The sequence below is a fragment of the Tinamus guttatus genome, unplaced genomic scaffold (assembly GCF_059628265.1).
Source record: "Tinamus guttatus ecotype Peru unplaced genomic scaffold, ASM5962826v1 Tinamus_guttatus_pri_ptg000472l, whole genome shotgun sequence".
NCBI classification, from domain to species: Eukaryota; Metazoa; Chordata; class Aves; order Tinamiformes; family Tinamidae; genus Tinamus; species Tinamus guttatus.
The window spans coordinates 548489-568081 of NW_028289006.1; positions in this window are offsets into that span (position 1 = coordinate 548489).

Genomic DNA, 19593 nt, shown 5'->3' on the forward strand with positions numbered 1-19593 from the left:
TTGACAGTCAGGAAGATGGGTCCCGGAGGGGGTGGGTTTAACTGAAGTCTGTGTAGAGAAGATTTGAGGCATTCTGAGGGTGAGCATGTGTTTGGGCCTTGTTGGAGCTGGTACCCAATAGTCCAACAGCAGGAGTAAAAAAGCCTCATCTGGTTTTCCAGCATATTGGAGGGCTTGGCGATTGTAGAAGGGACTGATAGAGCTCAGGAGGGTTGGACACAGCCATTCTCGCCGCCTTCCACATCCCTTCATTTTGTCCCAAATCTCCATTGTGGTCTCCTGCTCTGATCCTGCTTCTCCCCTGGGAAGCAGGGCCTACGCTGGGCTTCCCTGGGGAGCTCCTGGGTGTTGCCTACATCTCAGTTGTCCCAGAAGGACCAAACACCCAGCACCTTTCCACTTTTCCCATAGCTGCCAATAGTTTCAGCGTGGCATTTCTGAAGAGCTTGCAGTGTGGTGAGCTGGAGGTCTTTATACAGCTTTTGTGGAGCAATTTTCCTTCCCGGAACCCTGCGGGCACGATCGCAGCTTTTGGTTTGTGCCAAGTGCAGTCAGTAACTAATGCTCTGTGATAATATTTTTGAGGAAGCTGCAAATATAATTAGTGGCTGGAATGGATTAGGAGTAGAGCTGGGTCATCTCTCAACAGCAGCCTACTCCCCAAGCCATTGTATGCAGAGGTACATATACTTGCTAGGGGCAAATATGATGTTCAGATATGATGAATACTGAAGGTATTTTGACAACTTTTTATTTAACACTTGAAAACAAAATGCCTCTAATTAGTGCTTCTCCTGTTATTTATGCTTGTTTTTGCTTCTTATCATTTTTTTCCTCTCTGCTTTTATCCTCAGCTACTGCCAGTTTTCTTCTTATTATCTTCCTATGTTGCCCCTTTTTGGTCCACCATAATGTCAGTGCTTCCTAATCCCCGATCTTCTTGCTGATCAGTGTCCTTAGCTCTCTCCCTGTCTGCTCCGCTCCCTCACGGCAGATGTTATCAGAGCACGTGGGGAAGGTATCAGGGTTCCCGAGTTCCACTCCTGGCTCTGGTGCTGACTGTGTACCCTCTACCAAAATCTGGTTTTTCTTTTTATTTTATTTTTTTAGTCAACATACCCTGCAGTCCATGTGTCATGCATCTCCCATGGTTTTTAATGGGAGAGGGATGCATGCACTGGAGTGTGAATTTGGCACTTGAAAGGCAGCCAAGACATGCTAATATTTTTTTTTTAAGCATAATAAACATTAAATGCTTTTACAGAGTTTAATATATCAGTTTATGCCTGACTAAGAGAATCTGTTTGTTTTTTTTGATGGAAGTCTTTGTTAGATGTTCATGTGTTACAGTGCCAAGTACAGTGTAAACTTTTGGAAGGAAGGCTCATTAAGTATGAACACACAGAAATGATTATTTTTCATGTTTTTTTGAGACTGTAACACATTCTTTGTTGTTCCAATTACAAATACTAGAGCCATATCAGCTAGAACAACTTGGGTTTTGGAACTATGTAAGCAGCTTAAAATAATGGTACTCTGAAAGCTACACGTTTGTGCTGAACTGGCTGTCTGCTTCTGTACCTAATTGCAGAGGTAATGATTGTACTTACTGTAAATAAGCCTTTGAAATACATACAGAAAGTTATTTTTGAAATAAAACAATTTATAGAAAGTCATTTCTTGAGCCATCAAATTGCATGTCTCTTGAACAGCTAGAAGCACTTCGAGACGAGCATTGTTTTACAGGGAGATTTATAAATTATGTGTAATTTACTTTTGACTTGAAATCACATTATCAAATGCAGGCACACACTGATCACTCAGGAAAACTGCAACATGCAAACACCAATAGATCTTAGGAATGTTGAGGGTGAATGTTTCTGGAAAGGAATACTTGTGATTCTGCTGAGAGAGGAGTAATGGATCTGCTGGGGCTGCTGTGCCCCCCATACTATTCAGTGTGTCCAATTTAGGCTTGGAATTGTTTCATATTCGGTAGTTCTTCCACAGCATTTAGCCATTTCTTCAACATAACCCCCTGCTAATGTTTTCAATGTGTCATTGCATGAAAAGAGTGCATTCTGCAGAACATTTTGAGTTTTATCAATTTAAGTATTTGAAGGCTTTTTCTCAGTTGTCGCAGGTGGATAATTACAGCACCATCTGGGACCTTTACAGATGTGACAGCATCCCTTGAGTATAATCCAGTTCATTAATATTTTACATGTCCTTTATCAAGAAAGTGTAAAGAATTCCTTCTCCGGCTGCCCACAACAGTGAGTCCCTGTCCCAGTCAGCAGTCCTGTACTGCCAGGTTTGCCAGCTAATTTTTCCACTGAATATACACCTTGCTGCACTTGCTACATCCACTTGGGTGCAGGAGTGGCTCTCACTGGCTACACGAGTTGTCAGCTGCTTGGGAGGATCCCTGGAAGTGAATCCACTTCCCGCTCCTAGGTTTGGAATCCACTTCTTCCCTTGGTTTCTAGGAGCTTGAGATGCAAAACCAGAAGGCATCTCTTCCTGGGGCTTATTGATTGAAAGGGAATGGAGGTACATGCAAGCACTTGTGAGGAAAGGTTTTGTTAGAACTGTGGCGCAAGCCTTAGGGGAATTGGAATATGAGACAAAATTTTCATATCAAAGCCAGCCAGCCCTACCAAGAAACAGCATGGTGGCCAGAGGAAGCCCAGGAGGTTTTTCTTTCCCATTTTCCAGTCCACCAGACCACCTGATAGGGTCACAGAGGACTCGTTGGTAGTGGAAGGCCTGTTGTTGAGGCAGAGTCTGAGCAGAGGTGCTAATTTTTTAGCCATGCTTCCAATGTCAAAGTTGAATCTGGCATTTAACACAATCTGGCATTCAATCTCTTGTTATCCGTGAAAAATACAGAACATCTTTTCTGAAATGACATCAAGTAGTTTGTCAAGGAATCTGATAGTGTAGGAAGGATGAGCAAATTGAGGGAGCAATCAGAAAAGAAGTCTGCAATGTGCAATGCAAGATTCATGAGTAAGACAGAATTTGGAAGTCTGAGGATGTGTGCAGGTGGATAGGAGAGCAAGGAGAGAACAACAAGGTATAAAAAGGCTGTTCAATCTGTTGTCAGGGTGGTGCAATAGCTTTAAAACTAGTTTTACTGGCCAGGAGACCCTGATTGATTTGTCCTACTTGAGAAGGGGAACAAAGGAGGCAGATTGTATTGATGAATTTGGTCTTAACAGTTTAATTATTTTTTTTTTAATAATTACTTTTTTAAAAGAAAATCAATAGAATTATCATATAAGGAAGTTTTTTTTCGCAGTTTTATGTTATTGATCATGTGTCAGATTTTAAGTAATGAGAAGGGAAAAAGTACATTTCTAGACTAAACCTTCATTATGATGGAGAGAGCAGGGCTGAGGTTACATACTCTTATGCTGCCCAAATTACTTCTATGGAAATTCAGTAATTGCTCCCAAGAGAATTATTATAAAGCAAAAAGAGGTAGGGTTAAACTTGGAAAAAAAATCCATAAATGACCAAAATGTTTTAATCATGTTAATACTTTCTGTAATTAGATAACAAAACTCTGTCCTGCAATAAATTGCCTTTTTTTGATCTCTTTTAAACTGAGCTGTGTAGAAGCCTGTAGAGGCATCTTTTCATTAGTATGCAGATCTACGCCTTTAAATTTATGTTTCTGAGGTCATTTCAACATCTCTGTTATGTATGCTACGTACATATGTGCTGAGCTTCAACTTGATTAGAAATAGTAATTTGGGCACTGTCACGGGACTGACTCTAGCAGTGCCTCTGGCTTTATAAATTAATTTTATTTCAGAGGTGTAACAGTATTTAACTTTAAAACAGAATTTGTAATAGAAATTGATAGCAAGGGATGGCAGGCTCAGCAATGCTCAATTCCTGCCCGCAACTCGCTTGGGCTTCTCAGAGTTTGTCTTGTCCTCTCTTAGCTGGCTGCAGCTCTGAGCCGTCCAGACCTGCCTGTATCACCTTCGTTTACTGACTCCCACCACACAGGGCTTCCTGTTTAACTACCGTGACAGGGCTGTCCTTTAACACAGACAAGGAAGGAATTCGTTTCGATCTGGGTATGCCTGATACTGGCATCTGAGCAAGGAAAAAGTTAATAAGGATGTTGGTAGTAGACCCTGGAAGGAGAACGTTACTGTAGGGTTCAAAATGTTCTTGGATGTTGAGGAAACAAGTCGGTATTGGAGAAGTGATGTTCTAGGTCGGTTTGGGAGCTTGGCAATGCTGGTGTCATACACTGTGGTGGGACAGAGCTGCCTGACAACAGTTGAAACTCAGTGTTGGTTCCCTACTCCGAAGGCAATGAAGAGCCAAAAGCTTTTTAAAAGGATCTCTTTTTTTCCATGATCCAAGAGCAGAATCACTGCAGCAGAGGCTGGGAACACCCAGCCTGGAGTTTGATGGTCAGACTCAAGGTGAAGTCGAAGTAAACGGGCTCCGTGCAAGGGAGAGACTCGGTCTCTGTGTCCTGGGCTGAACTAGGCCGCTGCCTTCGTGCATTTGTGAGAGAGTAATGCAAAGTGGGACTGGCCCCTGATCCAAATTAAAGTTAATGCAGCCTTACCCTCCTAGTAGGAAACAGTGGATCTCATGCAACTTCTTACCATGTGAGTCCTTTACTCGGAGCGGAAGCATGGGGACAGTACGCTTTGCTTTTCCAGGCTAACAGACACAAAGTGGATGTTTTTAATGGGTGTCTAAGCTTTCTCAGTGCGTGTATCATGCCAGACAACAAAAAAGGCTGTTTTTGATACTACTGATGAATACCTTTTCTTACCTGTGCTTGGCAGACTGTGGTCATTGCTTTTTAGTAGCCTTGGTGAATTTTGTCATTTGTGTTGGCCTCCCTATGCTGTTGCCATAGTGTGTCCTCAGGATCCCATCTTGCTGCAGTGCCACTGTGTCCTCAATAGACAAGGGCTAATACTGGTGTAGCTGGGATTAGAAGAGTTCCCATCACGGGACTGAACCTGCCCTGGGGTCGGGTTTGGTTGCCTCGTCCTGCTCTGTGCATATGTCCGCTCAGCCCGGTAGCTCCCATCTTGTCTATAGAGTTGGAGAGTCTCGACCCTACGGAGAGCGCAGAAGTGTTCAGTGCTTCCATTCCCAGGCAGTTGTGTCCTCTTGCAGTGGCTTTAAATCTCCAGCTCCTGCTCCTCTGGACTTGCAAAGATACTCGTTTGCAACCAAAAAAGCAGTCGCTTGTCGCACTGACCTACTGCTTGTCAGATGCATGAGGTGCCGCTGAGGTTCCTGTGATGCACTGCAGGTATCTGGGATGTACATCGCTTTCTAATTTGTGCTTTACGCCCTTCTTTTCTCAGGAGATGAGCTTTTCAACAGCTACAGGGGTGTTACTGTGGCGACTGTAACCAGGCAAAAACATACAGTTCGTATTGAGATAGTCTACATTTGTGGACTCAGATGTGATTTAAAAATTTTTAAAGGTCCAATCTACTTTTTTCTACCTCCCCTTGCAGAACAGAGAAAGCTTTCTGAAAACTTTCAATTAAAAATAACGTGGAAATGTGTCATTTGTCTTCTATGATCTTCAAGAGTTTGCGTGTTTTAATATACATATAGATATACACACATATATATTATGCACATAGATCTTGTGACTTATGTGGCTAGTTAGAAATTGTTCACATGCTTTGACTCTGCATTTCCTTATTCTTTATTTTCATTTTTCACTAAGCTTAATTCCAACTCTGACTGTCTAGGGTGTGTATTTGGGGGATTTGGGATAATTATGCTGTCTCTGTACTGCATTTCACTGCCATGTAACCTTTCCTGTGCCTCCATCTTAATGTTTTCTTCTGTTTTATCCCACTTCCCTGCCGTATAAGGTGTTTGAGGAGACTGATCTGCGAATCTCTCCTGCCGCTGCTTTTCTGGAAAGGTGAGAATGTGCTGTCTGAAAGATGTGCTCATTACTCTGGAAACTCTGAGCTGTTTATGGCTTCATGTAATGTGAGTTATGAACCCAAATTTATTATTCTAGCTTAACTTCTTAAAAATAATAATTGCAGCTATTAGATATAAAGCTGTTAATTTTTTCTGGTGTGTAACTCTCTCTTCCAAATTTCAGTGGATGTTAACAATGTATTAGAAACCTGATAGTCTCTTCCTCTAAGCCCATTTAAGACAAGAAATGCACCAAGTGCTACATTTCCCAAGGAATCAATTTTTAATGATTCATAAGCTAATAAAGACCAGGCTTGAAAATCCTCCAGAATATCTCCTGTCTTCAGTTAATAGATTCACAGAACTCAAGGGTAGGAGGCACCCTTTGATCATGTGTTCAAGCACCTTCCTGAAACAGCCATCGCATTTTCCCTGCCTAATTTAGCACTGAAGCCAGTAGCTTGGATGTGACAGCAAGAGATCCCCCAGTAAGGCATCAAGCCTTGATCTGAGCACCGGGGGAGAGGGAGGGAAGAGATGGAGAGTTGCTTGTTTCAGTTATTCACTCTAACTCTTAATCACCCCTATTGTCAAAACTGTGTCCTCCTCCTCCCTCCTGAAGAGGCTTTAGAGGGAGGATAAGGAAAAAAATTATTTCTCTGCTGAAGAGGGTTCAGTTTGGCCTTGACAGTGGCAGTGTGATTGTACTACTATTAAAAATAAAAGTCTGTAACCCTGACCTTCATCTCCTTTTTTAATGACTTAGTTAGTTGTGCTAAAAGAACAACTGCTTCTAGTGGCTGTTGTTATTTCACTATGAAAAAAAAAATCTAATACCAAAAAAAGAGCTTTGTTGGTCCACCCCAATGATACAGAAGCAGAATCCCCAGAGCTGCACAGTGAGACCCTTCACAGGAGGCAAACCCAGAAGGAAAAAGAACCAGGGAGAAGGAAAGCAAATGAGCAGTGAAGACACATAAACATTGCACGATGTTCCTATGGCAGAAAAAAATGGCTGCACAAAAAGTAACCAAACAACAAATCATGTCTTCCAGCAAACTGTGCCATCCCCTTTTTATTCTTTTCCCTTACGGTTACTGTAATATTTGTGCATTTAAAAAAAATAAATGTGAACTTGCAGGAGTGGCTGCAAAACAGCTCTTCTAGAGCTCAATCCATTCAAATTGGAGCCTGCTCCTCTTTTTGCCATCACGAGTTTGTTCCAGTAAAACAGCAAGCAGTTGTGCAGGACGCAAACGGCGCGCAGGCCTTGGCTACATCTCCCATCTCACTGGATAAATTTGCACTGATCCAGCTACTGTAGCTAGGAGGAATCGTACTGCGGCAAGAGCTGTTTGCATCCTGATTTTCTCCAGCATGTGCCCATTTTTGTTTGGAAAGCTTGCACAAGATATGTATGCTGTTCACCAAGTGTAGCTATTATGGAGGGTCGCTCTGGATTTGCTCTGGAAAAAAGTCTGGGCAGAGCTTGGGGCAGTCAGATGCAGGCAGCCGTTCCTGGGCAGATGTCTCCACAAGAGCTTTATTCCACACCCGAAGGAAGGGCTGTGAGCCGCTCTAAGCCCAGTTTTACACGGCGGCGGGGGCTTTCCCCAGGCCTCCTTTCCGCCTCAGACACGGCAAGGCAGGAACATACCTATTTGCCTCCTTGCAGGAATGAATCCAAGAGAAGTGCCCATCCATATGGCACAGCAGTTGCGAGCGGAGCCACACAGTGGGGGTCAGTCTCTGCTGCTGCTTCGGAAAGTGTTACTGTTTGCCTGTCCAAGTCAGTCATAGGGTTATTTTGCTCTTACTTCATTACAAGTTTCACTCGGTTCAGACTCTTCCATTCAATCTCTCTGCTTGGGCCACAGAGGATTATTTTGTTTTATCTGGTGGTAGCTGGACTGAGAATACACTTCAGCTGCTTCAGGAAGTTTTGAGAGGTCAACAGTGCCAAGGAACAGCAATTTGCGCGATCTCCTCTATTATATGTATTCTTGAAAAGAGAAGCATTCTTGAAATATATACTTGTTGCAGATGTCACATCCTGTTCTCCTGACCTCTAAATTGTTACATAAGTTAGAAGATGAAAAACACTTTTAGATTATAAAAATCTGAGCAAGACTGAGGTTCATTCCTTATTTCTAGCTTTTGTATTTAAGAAGCACATTTATAAAAATACACAAAATTGTAAGTAGGACATTAACTAATTTAAAAATGTTATCAATAAAAAAAAAGATTTAATTTTATAGCCATTTAACAGATAAAAGTTTTTAAAATATCCCTTTCAATGGTCCCAGGTGTAATTACTGAGTAAAAAACTGACATAAGACTAGTGTTAAAGTAAGTGGCATATTCTAGTCTCTGACTTGAAATACGATTTGTAGTGTATGCTATTACATGTCATACCCTTAACTGATCATCATAAAAAAGGCCAACTGATGTATTGCTGAGCTTATGGAAACACGAACAAGTGTTCCCCGTGTTATCCCAGCAATGTTTTAGTTGTTAGGATAGGACCTTAGCTTCTATGAATTCCAGTCTTGATGGAAGTGACTGATGCTCTCTGTCACATTCTAATCAGTATGTGAAACACGAAATATTAATGATGCATTCAAATTACAGAGAGAAAAAAAAAGGTCCTCCTAACTGATCTGGCTGCTTCTCTGACTGAAGAACCCATCTCCCTGTGGCTGCTGTGCATTAACCAGGAATAGCAAGAGTACAAGCTACAGGAGCTCACATATGGGGCTAGAAAGAAACTCCCGATCTGTGTGCAAGCAGATTCTTTTCCTGCAGATTTTTGTGCTAGTGTAAACAGCAGGAGCCACAATTCTATTTTTAATTAGAGTACTCAGTCAGTATTAAAATAAAAGGCTCTTTTCCTCACTTATTTTGCAATTTTAGTGTCAAAATAAATGAGCACAACGATTTTAGCCTGATGCACACATTGTTCACGGAGAAGCACTTCATCTATTCATTACTTTGTCAGTTTGCGTCTTATGGAAAAAAAGAAAGTATGAAAGATTTGACCCTTGACTGCTTTCCAGTAGTTTTCTCTGCATCATAACAATTAAATCAAAAGACACTGAATGGCCTCTTTTTCACTGTCTTTCATTGACCGTTCAGAGAATGTAAAAAGCAGTGTGCATGTACATGTTACACCATGGGCACCTAGTCTCATCTGTGTAATTTGAATGAACCATGACTTCTCAAAATACTCTTACAAGCAGCTGTGCAAAAGTAACATAAATACTATTATTCACAGCCAGTCTAAAGCACCTCTTTAGCCAAAGGCAGGATGGGAGGTTAGCACATGCAGCCCACAGCATAGCCATAAATATTTGGAGAATGGAAAGGCAATTGTAGCACTCACCTTTAATCAGATTGCGGTGACGTGGTTAAAGTAAGTGGGATTTTATACCAGGTGGGATGGACGACTTGCTCTGAGCTCAGAAAAACCTGTGAATCAGGAGCAGAGAACAAATTGTACGTTGTATACAACTGTTATTCCTGGTAATAGTGTATAAACGTATATTTATAGTTATAGTTTTGTACTTGCAGAGATATTTTTAACACATTTTCCTGGTGTTAGTTACATTAGCATTTCATATGCTGCTCATATAAACTCTCAAGCTTTCATAGCTCTTCGTATTAGATTTTTAATATGACATAGCTCATTTCAGCTTTTTTTTTTTTTCCGTTTAATTTAGGTTCATTTTTTATGTGGCTTCTCAGCTGTGAGGAATGTGCTCTACACTTGCCTGAAACTTTTCTTGTCTGTGTCTGAAACCACATCTTTCTTGCATATTGTAACATTTTCTAAGAGGCAAACTTACTTGTGTTTCCCATTCAGATCAATTAGTCTACACAGCAAACCCAGATCTCATATTACAGATGGAAATTGAGAAGTATTAGATAGTAACTGGGAGTATTTTGTCTTTGCACAATATTTTGGTTGTGCTATAGATACGGAAGTTCATTGGTGAGTTGTCTAAATAAATCATTCTTAGCAAATAATGTCTCTTAGTTAAGGGACACATGCAAACAATTCCCAGCCAAATGTTATTGACTTCTCAGCTCACGTGCATTAAATTACTTTTTTTTTTTTAATATGTTATCGCAGTATCAGTCTCCTCTGTTGGGGCACCTGAAATTGTTTAAAGCAACATGTGGTCTCTCACTCTTCCAAAAGAAAAAGGGCATTTCTAACTCATGTGAAGAAAAACATAATTTAAATTAAAAGTAAATTTATTTGCACAGCATTTTTCTGTTTATTACAGCAGCTTTACTCAATAAAGAGAGAATTCTCCATATGAAAAGACCTTTATAGATCATAATAGTTATTCTAGATAAATTTGTGTGGAAAACTCAGCCAGATTTTAAAAAACTGCTGGATGAGATGCTGAAAAGTGCAAACCTCACATTTGCACAAGTCTTGTGAAGAAAGCATATTCTTTCTTGTGCATCAATGTATCTCATCAGAATTCCTGGGAAGCTGGCCAGCTATACATAGTAAATATTTCACATACCAATATAGTGATTCCTCTGCAATTTAACCACTCAGCACAAATGAGATTTGATTTATGGTGAATATCTGCACCTGTTAAGCAGTGAAATAAGCTCCTGACGTGATACTTTCATAAAGTTATTTATCCAAATTTTTAAATCTTCTACCATATTTTTTAAGATTAGAATTTCAAATATATGCCCAGATTTGGATTTTGAACTTCCATCCTGAAAAGGAATGCATATAATTTTGAGCTAAAATATATATTGAGCTAAGATAAACACCACCAGGGGAAGGCATGAACTGTGCCTATTACTGAATTACGTATTTGTTTTGTATACCTAATGATAAAATCAATAAATGGTTCCATCAGAGGAGAGTTCCATCAACCTCTATCTTTCTAGCATTCAATCAAGAAATTGAATTTCCAGCTTTGAGGGGGAGAAATGTTTCTCCATCTTTTGACAATCCATATTACACTAATTCAAACGGCTTCTTTACACAGAGGTGCACCAGTTTATTCAAGCGTTGCTTTCAATATCGTTTCATTACATCAATGCAAAAGATTGTGTTGACCTTTTAAATATATATTTAAATCTGATCAGTGGAGCTTAAATCGATTAGGAACTGATTTTAAGCCAACTCTTAAGGCAAATAAGTGTGTCTACACAGGGTTCCACAGCTGTTCAACGAATTGATGTAAAATCCAATTTAAATTAAGCTGCCGCTAACAAACCGTTGTTGGGTTGTACACAAATCCCCAATGTGCCCAGGAAGTTATCTGAGAACTTTCTTTTTAACTTCATCAGAAAACTCCAGAAAGATAGAATTAATTGAGTGAAATCCATTCACCCTGGTCAGGAAAGGAGAAGTTGCTACAAACCTCTGAAAGAAAATTCCCAGCAAATATACAGTGTTTTGCTGAAAACCGGGTATTTAAACCTTCTGTTTATTGCCTTTTTTTTTTTCCCCTTGGCAGCTCTAACTGCAGCAAACAAGACTCGTGGCACCAGGAACATCACCCCTCACCAGACTCTGGCAGGAGGAGACCAGCCTGCAAATCCCAATGACTAAAAAGACCCAGACTTTAAGGAAACTCCTGCTGTTACAGGTAACTGAGCAATCTCACAGCAAAATGATATCATTAAAAAGTAGAGCAGCCCTTTGTTACTCTCCTTTCCCAGTACAACCAGTTCCTGTTTGCTAGGGATCGGGACACCTGAGATGTCCAACTTTCAGTTTGACTTCACAACAACTCCAGAGTTTCCTCCTAGTAGATTATTCTTCCCCATAAAACATCACCGGAGACCTTTGCCGGATAGCAGAGAAGCCCCTTTAGCTTCCCAACCCAGAAGTCTGCAGGGGAATTTCAGACATTTGGGTCTCATGGTAGAGAAATGGGAGCTGCAAAATAAATTGCACTTCATATCTGTTCTTAATGCAGATAAGATGAAATAAGTATTTTTATAGAAGGAGAAGAATACCTGATAATTCTAATATACCAATAAACCTGTAACTTGGATTTTAAGCACTAAATTAAAAAATACAGTAAAGTATAAAAATACAATAAAATACAATAAAAGAAAACAATGGTGAAAGAAGTAAATAGAAGGAAATACTAATGTGAAGTGAGGGAAAACTGGTTTGGCATAAACTACCTTAATAATTAATCAGATAACATGAGAGTACAAGTGGCACTTATGCTGTCAGGGGCTAATTGTCCTTCACCTTTTCTTCTCCTTTCTTACCCAGATAAAATGTCATCCAGTTTTCCCCTGTCCTAGAAACTGGGATCAGAAAGAGAAACTGGGCAGATTTTCTTATACTCTCCATATTGTTTTAATTAACTGATGGTTTTGCTCAATGGAAGAAAAGTTATAACGGCTCTTCCTCAGCTTCAGGCCCTTTCCTAACCCAAGGCTTTGTTTAGATGGACATTCACAGAGACTGTGTTTGCCATCCACCCCCCAGCAGTAGCAATCAATGTATGTAAATGCAAAGGTAGGTACTTTGTCACATTTCCTATTAACAAAGGAAGGTAAGAGAATGGGGCATTTTTTTCCTCTCCAGGGAATGTAAACAGTCTCATAACTTCTGAAGGTTTTTATGTGCGAGGAATTGTCCAGCCTCTGGCCTCTCTCTTCCCACCTTTCCTGCTTCCTCAGAACTGCTTATAATATTCCCCGTTCACACTTGCACAACCAGCTGGCCTTGAATTATTGCAGGCTCACAAGAGAAGGTTATGGGATGTGAGTGAACTTGAACATAAGTATCTTCCATTTAAAACCCTGTACCTTAAGGTAAAGGAGTTAATTTGATAGTTGTCGTAACAAGCTCTCAGTCTGTTGCAGAAATTCCTTTTTATCTTAGTAAAAGCAGCTGAAGCTGTTGCCTTCTGTCCTAATGCTATTCTGTTTTGTTTTGTTTTCAAGTTGCACTGATACAGCAGTTGGGTGGGAGAATATTTCTCACACCAGATATGTCTGTTTCCCCTTCTTTCTAGCACACAGTGTGTGAACTCCCTTCAGAGAACCCTGAAGCTGAGCTGAGGAATATGGTGTGGTAAACGAGGGAGAAAGGGAGAAAGCAACACAAAGAACCATAGGGAGGGGAAGAGAAGGGAATTCCTTACTTTGCAGTGGTGTTTCCTGGAGATTACCAAAGTACTGACCCCCACACCTGACAAATCTCTCTCTGCTCATTCCCATTTCCAGAAGCTGTCAGGATTGGAGGGGGCTCTGCTTTCTGATCAGCAAAAGCTCATGGCTTCAGAGGGCCCCATGCTTTCCACTGGCGTTCTGGAGATCCAATTGTGTTGAGTTTTGAAATAAAAAGAAAGAATGTTTGACATAGTGGGATACTTCTAAAGTATTTGAACCCACTCAGCAAAATAATCCAGTCATTTATTTCTTTTATTTTTCAGTAAAGAAATGGCAGACCAGATGGCCATCTCTTGTGGGATAAATTCACAGACCTAGATAGAATCATAGAATCATAGAATACTTAAGGTTGGAAGGGACCTCTAGAGGTCATCTAGTCCAACCCCCCTGCACACGCAGGGTCACCTAGAGCACGTGGCACAGGACTGCATCCAAGCGGGTTTTGAAGATCTCCAGAGTATGATGACTTAATGAAGTTTACAGTAGAGTCCAAAGTAAGGCTAAACCAGGTATATGTCTTTATCTGAGCACTGACAGTAGAGAGAGAGCAGTTAAATAACACAAATAGCTGAAATTGTGTTTTCTGAGAACTATCTAAGCTAGGTAGCAAAATTTTTCTTTCCCTTCTATGTTGGGATGGGAGGCAAGGGACTTGACACTTAGCTCTTGTCTTCTGTTAGAATATCCATGTATATTTGCATCATTATTTGTCATGTCCTGGGGCCATCTAATTTCTCCCTCCCATTCCTTTGTGTCTTGGCAATATGAAGCAATGTAAGAATAGCTCTTTTTTGCCCCCAAATCATAACCTAACTCAATCTTCACTACTAGGAAAAAAAAAAAAAGGATTTTTATTTTTATCATCTTTGACTGCCAAATAGTGCCTTTCTCATGACTACCACAGTGCTGATTGGGGACTTCAACAAAATGCCTTGAGTGAGAGCAGCATCTCTCTTATTGAGCCAGAAAAGGAAGCTAAAGGCTAGTGATTTCTTTTTTTCTCATTGTACATGGCTTGCAGTTAGAAACTTGGTACAGTTAAAAGGGATCTTTGGAGAAAGACCTTTAGTTTGCTACCTTAGGAGGAACACCTTTGCTATATTATTCAAAAACAGGACGAAGAATTCATGAGGGAAGACAAATTCAAAGCTGTAGCTTCAAGTTCTAGCGTTCTTTCAAACAAAACCTTTGACCCAGCTGATGTAGTTTCCAGACCTCATTTGTCAATATTTTTTTTTCTGATTTCAGTGCTTATACCGTCTCTGTGGCTCTGCCACATTCAAGACTATCAGAGAGAAGCTGTTGAGATAAGAATATCTGTAAACAGTGTTTTAGTCTCCCACACACCAGTCTGGAACTGCCTCTCCTTGTGTTACTGAATGTACAGGATTTCCCAAATCAGTAGGAGTTCATTGATTCCCATGCAGGCAAGCTTGTGTTACTACTTCAGTTATTCCTGTGTTTTTTTGTTTTGTTTTGTTTTGATTTGATTTCTTAGCTACAGTTAATTAGCCTGGCAGATTTTCTAGTGATGCTTATATGCAGTACTAGAAGCATACAACTACATATAACTACCTTTTTTGGGCTATCATAACATTCTCTTTTTTTACATGCTCCTTAGTACAATAAAAGGCACTTTGAAAACTTTGTAAAAGCAACAAAGAAGATCCAGAATATGACCTGGTAATCAAATAATGTCTTGAGTGCATTTAGTGGTGCTGTCTCCTGCCTTTGGGCTATCCTGTAGCCTCTTGTCACCACACACAGGTTTTCTGGGATGCCAGCTGTTTTCAGGTTACATTCTCGTACTATCATTTTCCTTTTATTCTCTTAAAAAAAAAAAAAAAAAAAAAGACTCGCCATCTTCTCCCCAGGTCAATCTCTCAGCCTTTATCTCTGGCATCTCAGGATCTTAGGTTAAAGCAGGACTTTCCTTTCTCTCTCAAGCCCTCTGTCTCCCACACGCGTTTTTCTTGGTTGCTGCAGACAGTTTCACCCTCCGGGCGTTCCTTCAGCCTTGCGAATAAACGAGGGGGCCGCGTTGCCCCCGGTCACTCCTGGGCCCACCTCTGGGCCCAACCTCCTGGGGCTGTGGGCAGCGCGGGGAGCTGCGGGCCCTGTGGGCGCCGCAGCACAGGCCGCGGCTCTGGCTGCACAACATGTCCCCTCGGCGGGCAGGCCGCCACGCTGGGGCCTCTCAGGAGGTGGCAGCAGAGCCAGATGAGTCCAGCATCTGCGGCTGTGTCCAGCGCTGTGAGGGGCGAGATGGGATTAACTTGTTTGATTTCTTCTTAGGTGCAGCACGTTAAGGGGACAGGATTAGGGTGGGGGTGGAAGAGTGTTAATGCATAGATAGGGTGGATTAACACCCTCCCCCGCCCCCCCTTTTTTTTAAGACAAGTGAAAGCAGACCAACATCTTGACTAATCCATGGAGAACTCTCTCTCCTAATCCTTTGGATTGCTGGGCATGGTGCAAGGCTGGGAGGTACCACTGTAGGGACAGCATCATTTGCTGAGCCTACAAGTGCACTCCCAGATGGCACGTTACGAAAAGAAGACTGTGCTGTTCCTCTTTGTGTGGGGAAAGTCTGTCTGTGGCAGATTGGGTATAGCCACCAAGTTCTTAATTCTCCTGCAGGTGAACCATGAAGTCTTAGCGATGGCTTGCAAAGCAGTGACACTATATAGGGCATCATGTGTCCTTCACTTGTAAAACACACAAAGCAGCAGGGCAGATAGGTTTATACAGAAACCAAGCATAGCCTAGTCCAGCAATCTCCGCTGTATGTGTACCCTACCCTCTGGCTCTGTTCTCTGAATTCAGCTATTCTATGCCAAACGCTCTGGGTGAGCTGGGGGTGCTGCAGAGGAAGTCGTCCGCTTACTTGGAGAAGTTTTGTGGCAATGTGGAAAGACCACAGATCCAGTTTTGCCCCAGTTATGAACTTATGAGTGCTGTTTGTGGGTTTGGGCATCCAGAAAAGCAAAGGGTGCTAGAAATTCAGACTTAAGTCAGTTCAGATGCTTCTGGGGACATGAGCAAATAGAGAGCGACCAGCCCTGCAATTCTTAAAAAGCAGTAAAACATGCCTGATTTTGACTCATTGGTTTGCAACCACTAAATGGGAACTAGGCTCACACACCAGATAATTCCTGCTTGCTGCTGCTTAGAGCGCTACTGAAATCATGCCTTACACGAGTAGTACTGAGAGGGCAAAGCACAGAAAGACAGCAGCAAGACTTCGATAGCTGTTTACTTGAGGTTTGTATGCACTTTAAAAAGGAACATCCCCCTTTCTTTTCCTCTCTGCTCCTGACAGTCTTGGAAGGCCAAGCCCTTCCCTCATGGCTGTGCAGGAAAGGAAAAGTGTTGCTCTGAAGTGTGTTTGAGAAGATTTTAATTCACCTCTTTTTTCAGACATTTGCATTCCTAAGAATGACAGTGAGACATCACCTGGCATTAGTGTGTGCATTGAGGATGGCATTTTAGCAGAGGATGCGCTGCTCAGCTAGCCCATCGACTGCCCCAAGGAGCTTTATCTCCACGAGCAGATCTGTGGCTGCGGCCCATGACACCCCTCTTTGCCTCTTGCCCTCTCCACAGAAGATGCAGCCCCCTGTAACTGTCTGGAGTTGTCAGCCTGTGAGGAACAGGACTGCCCATGGTTGTTTCGAGAGAGGGGAGTGGGAGATGGAACGCAAATAGCCCAGGCAGTGAGGACTGAAAATCAAGGCAAGCTTTGTGTGTATTAATCTTTCTCTGATCCAGTTAGTTCTAGTGGATTCCTTCACTTGATGCAAGGGTTCTTCTGTTCTGGTGCCTTTTCAGGCATGAGTTTGAGGGTGCCACCACCAGGCCTTCTGCCTGCTCCTCGCACAGGTCAAAGCCAGGGCTACAAGCTGCTGTTCCTCACCAGTAGTTGCACAGCAGTCCAGGCAGTCATGTATTTTCAAAGTGTGGGTAACAAATCACTTGGGGGGATAAACCTCACAGTGGCTGCCAGAAAAAAAAAAAAAAAAAAGCCAGCAAGAAGACTGTAAAAGAGAAAGATGATGACCAATTGATTTTGGAAGGTAACTGACTTGGAGCCACAGAGTTGCTGGCAAATATTTTTTTGGAACAGGTTTTGATAACTGGGAGAGGGAGTTTGTTTCATTTTAATTGGAACTAACCATATTCAGAGCAGGGTCTGTGTCACCTAGGGTGTCCATCTGCCTGCCTCTTCAGCTTTGCAGTCTCTTTTATTTTTCCGATGCATGTTCTGGTAATTTGAAAAATGATCCATTCTTCAAAGTATCTCTGGTAATCTGGACCACAGTGTTGTATTTCTTTTGAGGCTGATGCTTTTCAAAACTGTAGCCTGTCTTTCTGCAGCAGCTATTGCTCCTTTTCTATAACATATAGCCTTAACAGGGAGAAAACAGGTCCAAGGTGCTGCACTTTTCCTAGATTCAAAACAATCTGAGATGACACCACAGTCAAGAGAAGCCTTTATTTTTTTCAGGTAAGCTACAGATAAAAGTGAGGAGTGAAGACTATCAGGGCTCACTATCACTAATTTCACTTTGTGAAGCAGACTGGAGATCTCTAAATGCACTTCCCATTTTTGTCATACATATATCTGTATACATACATTTATCAGTAATTATTTAATAAATAAGCATGCCAGAATCCGTTCTACTCCACACTAAAAGGGACTCCTCAATTCTCTTTGTTATCTTAGCAGTTTAGTGGGTTCAAAAAAAAACTCCATCCTTTTTAGCAAGACTTAACTGAAGGCCTGCAAGAGTTTGTATCTACCAAGTTAAGGGAGACATTGCAATACTGATTTAGGGGAACATTTTTTTAAAAAATCTTACAAATTCTGCTATGAAAACAGTTATTTTATTGCAGGTGAAAACCTCAAGCATCCACTACCTGTTGTCAAACATTTCTTTGCAGTGGCCATCACATTATAGCCTTAAATAAGGGGCAAAGGACTAGAAGCTGAATGTATTCGGCTTGATTTTATTGTCACCAGTAACAGATGTGCTGTAAGCGAGCAGCATCTGGGGAACAAGGCAGTTACGTGAAATCAAAACTTTTCATGTTGATAAGTAGGAACATTAAAGCGTGTTCAAATCAGAGCAGACTTTCCTCAGACATACCTTGATCATATGTTTGGCTTTGGCCCTGATCCACCAAGTGTTTATGTGCTTGCTTAACTCAAGGCAGGTGTGTCACATCTTTCAAATCTAATTCCCATTGAAAATGGGACATCCACACATTAAATGACAGCTGCATCCTGTCCTTACTGCAGGCCTCTACTTTAGTTGAAATTTTACTCAGAGACTTTCAGATATTCCATGAATATTTGAGTGAAGAGGAAGGGTAGTGTTCTGCATAGCTTGCTGCAAAGTCCAAAACACTCTAAGATGCAGTGTGATATCTTTATTATATAATTAGATAAGACTCAGTCCTTGGCTCAGATTTCTTACATCATAGAATCATAGAATCACAGAATGCTTAAGGTTGGAAGGGACATCTAGAGATCATCTAGTCCAACCCCTCTGCACACGCAGGGTCACCTAGAGCACGTGGCACAGGACTGTGTCCAAGCGGGTTTTGAAGATCTCCAGAGAAGGAGACTCCACAACCTCTCTTGGCAACCTGTTCCAGTGCTCTGTCACCCTCACTGTTAAGAATTTTTTCCTTAAGTTCCTGTGGAACTTTTGATGCTTCAGTTTCCGGCCATTTCCTCTAGTTCTGTTGGTGGCCACCAGTGAAAAAAGGTCAGCACCATCCTCCTCACTGCCTCCCTTGAGGTACTTATAGACACTGAACCATAGGGATGAAACCAAGACTTAGAATAGTCCAAGACTAGAACCAAGACTACTGCTTACCCTGTAGTGCCTGTGGCACTATGCGCCACAGGCCTAGCTCAGCCCCTTCAGGATTCCCCTTTGCTGCAAAGCAAAGCCTCATAGCCAGCTCCATGGAAAATCCACCCTTGGCCTTCAGCACTGGTGTTGCCACCTGCAAAGATGTGAGGTAGATTTATTGATGTGAGGTAGATTTATTGTCAGCTTGGGCTCCTGCTTCAGGCTGTCTCGAGGACTCTGGGGCCAGGCCATAGATGGCAAGATAGATACATATAGAGCCAGACTGGGAAAGTGCTATTTGGCCAGGACAGGTACAGCATGTGAGCAGCCCATGCGCATGGGAATGCTCCTTCTGGGACTCTGCTGCCTCCCCTGCCTTCCTGCACACAGGCAGCAACCGCATGTACAGGTCCATGGGAAAAGGACAGACTCCTAAAGAGATGTCTTGGTATGTCCCCAAAGACCTAAGAGGACCAGCAAATCTGGGTGACTTTCCAAGATCTCCTGTTAGCGGCTGGTAGATTTTCAGGTAATGTTTTCCCCCAATTTCCAGACCACAAGGAACACCAAGAAGTGTTCCAAGTGTTCCAACAACTCTAAGAAGTACTCT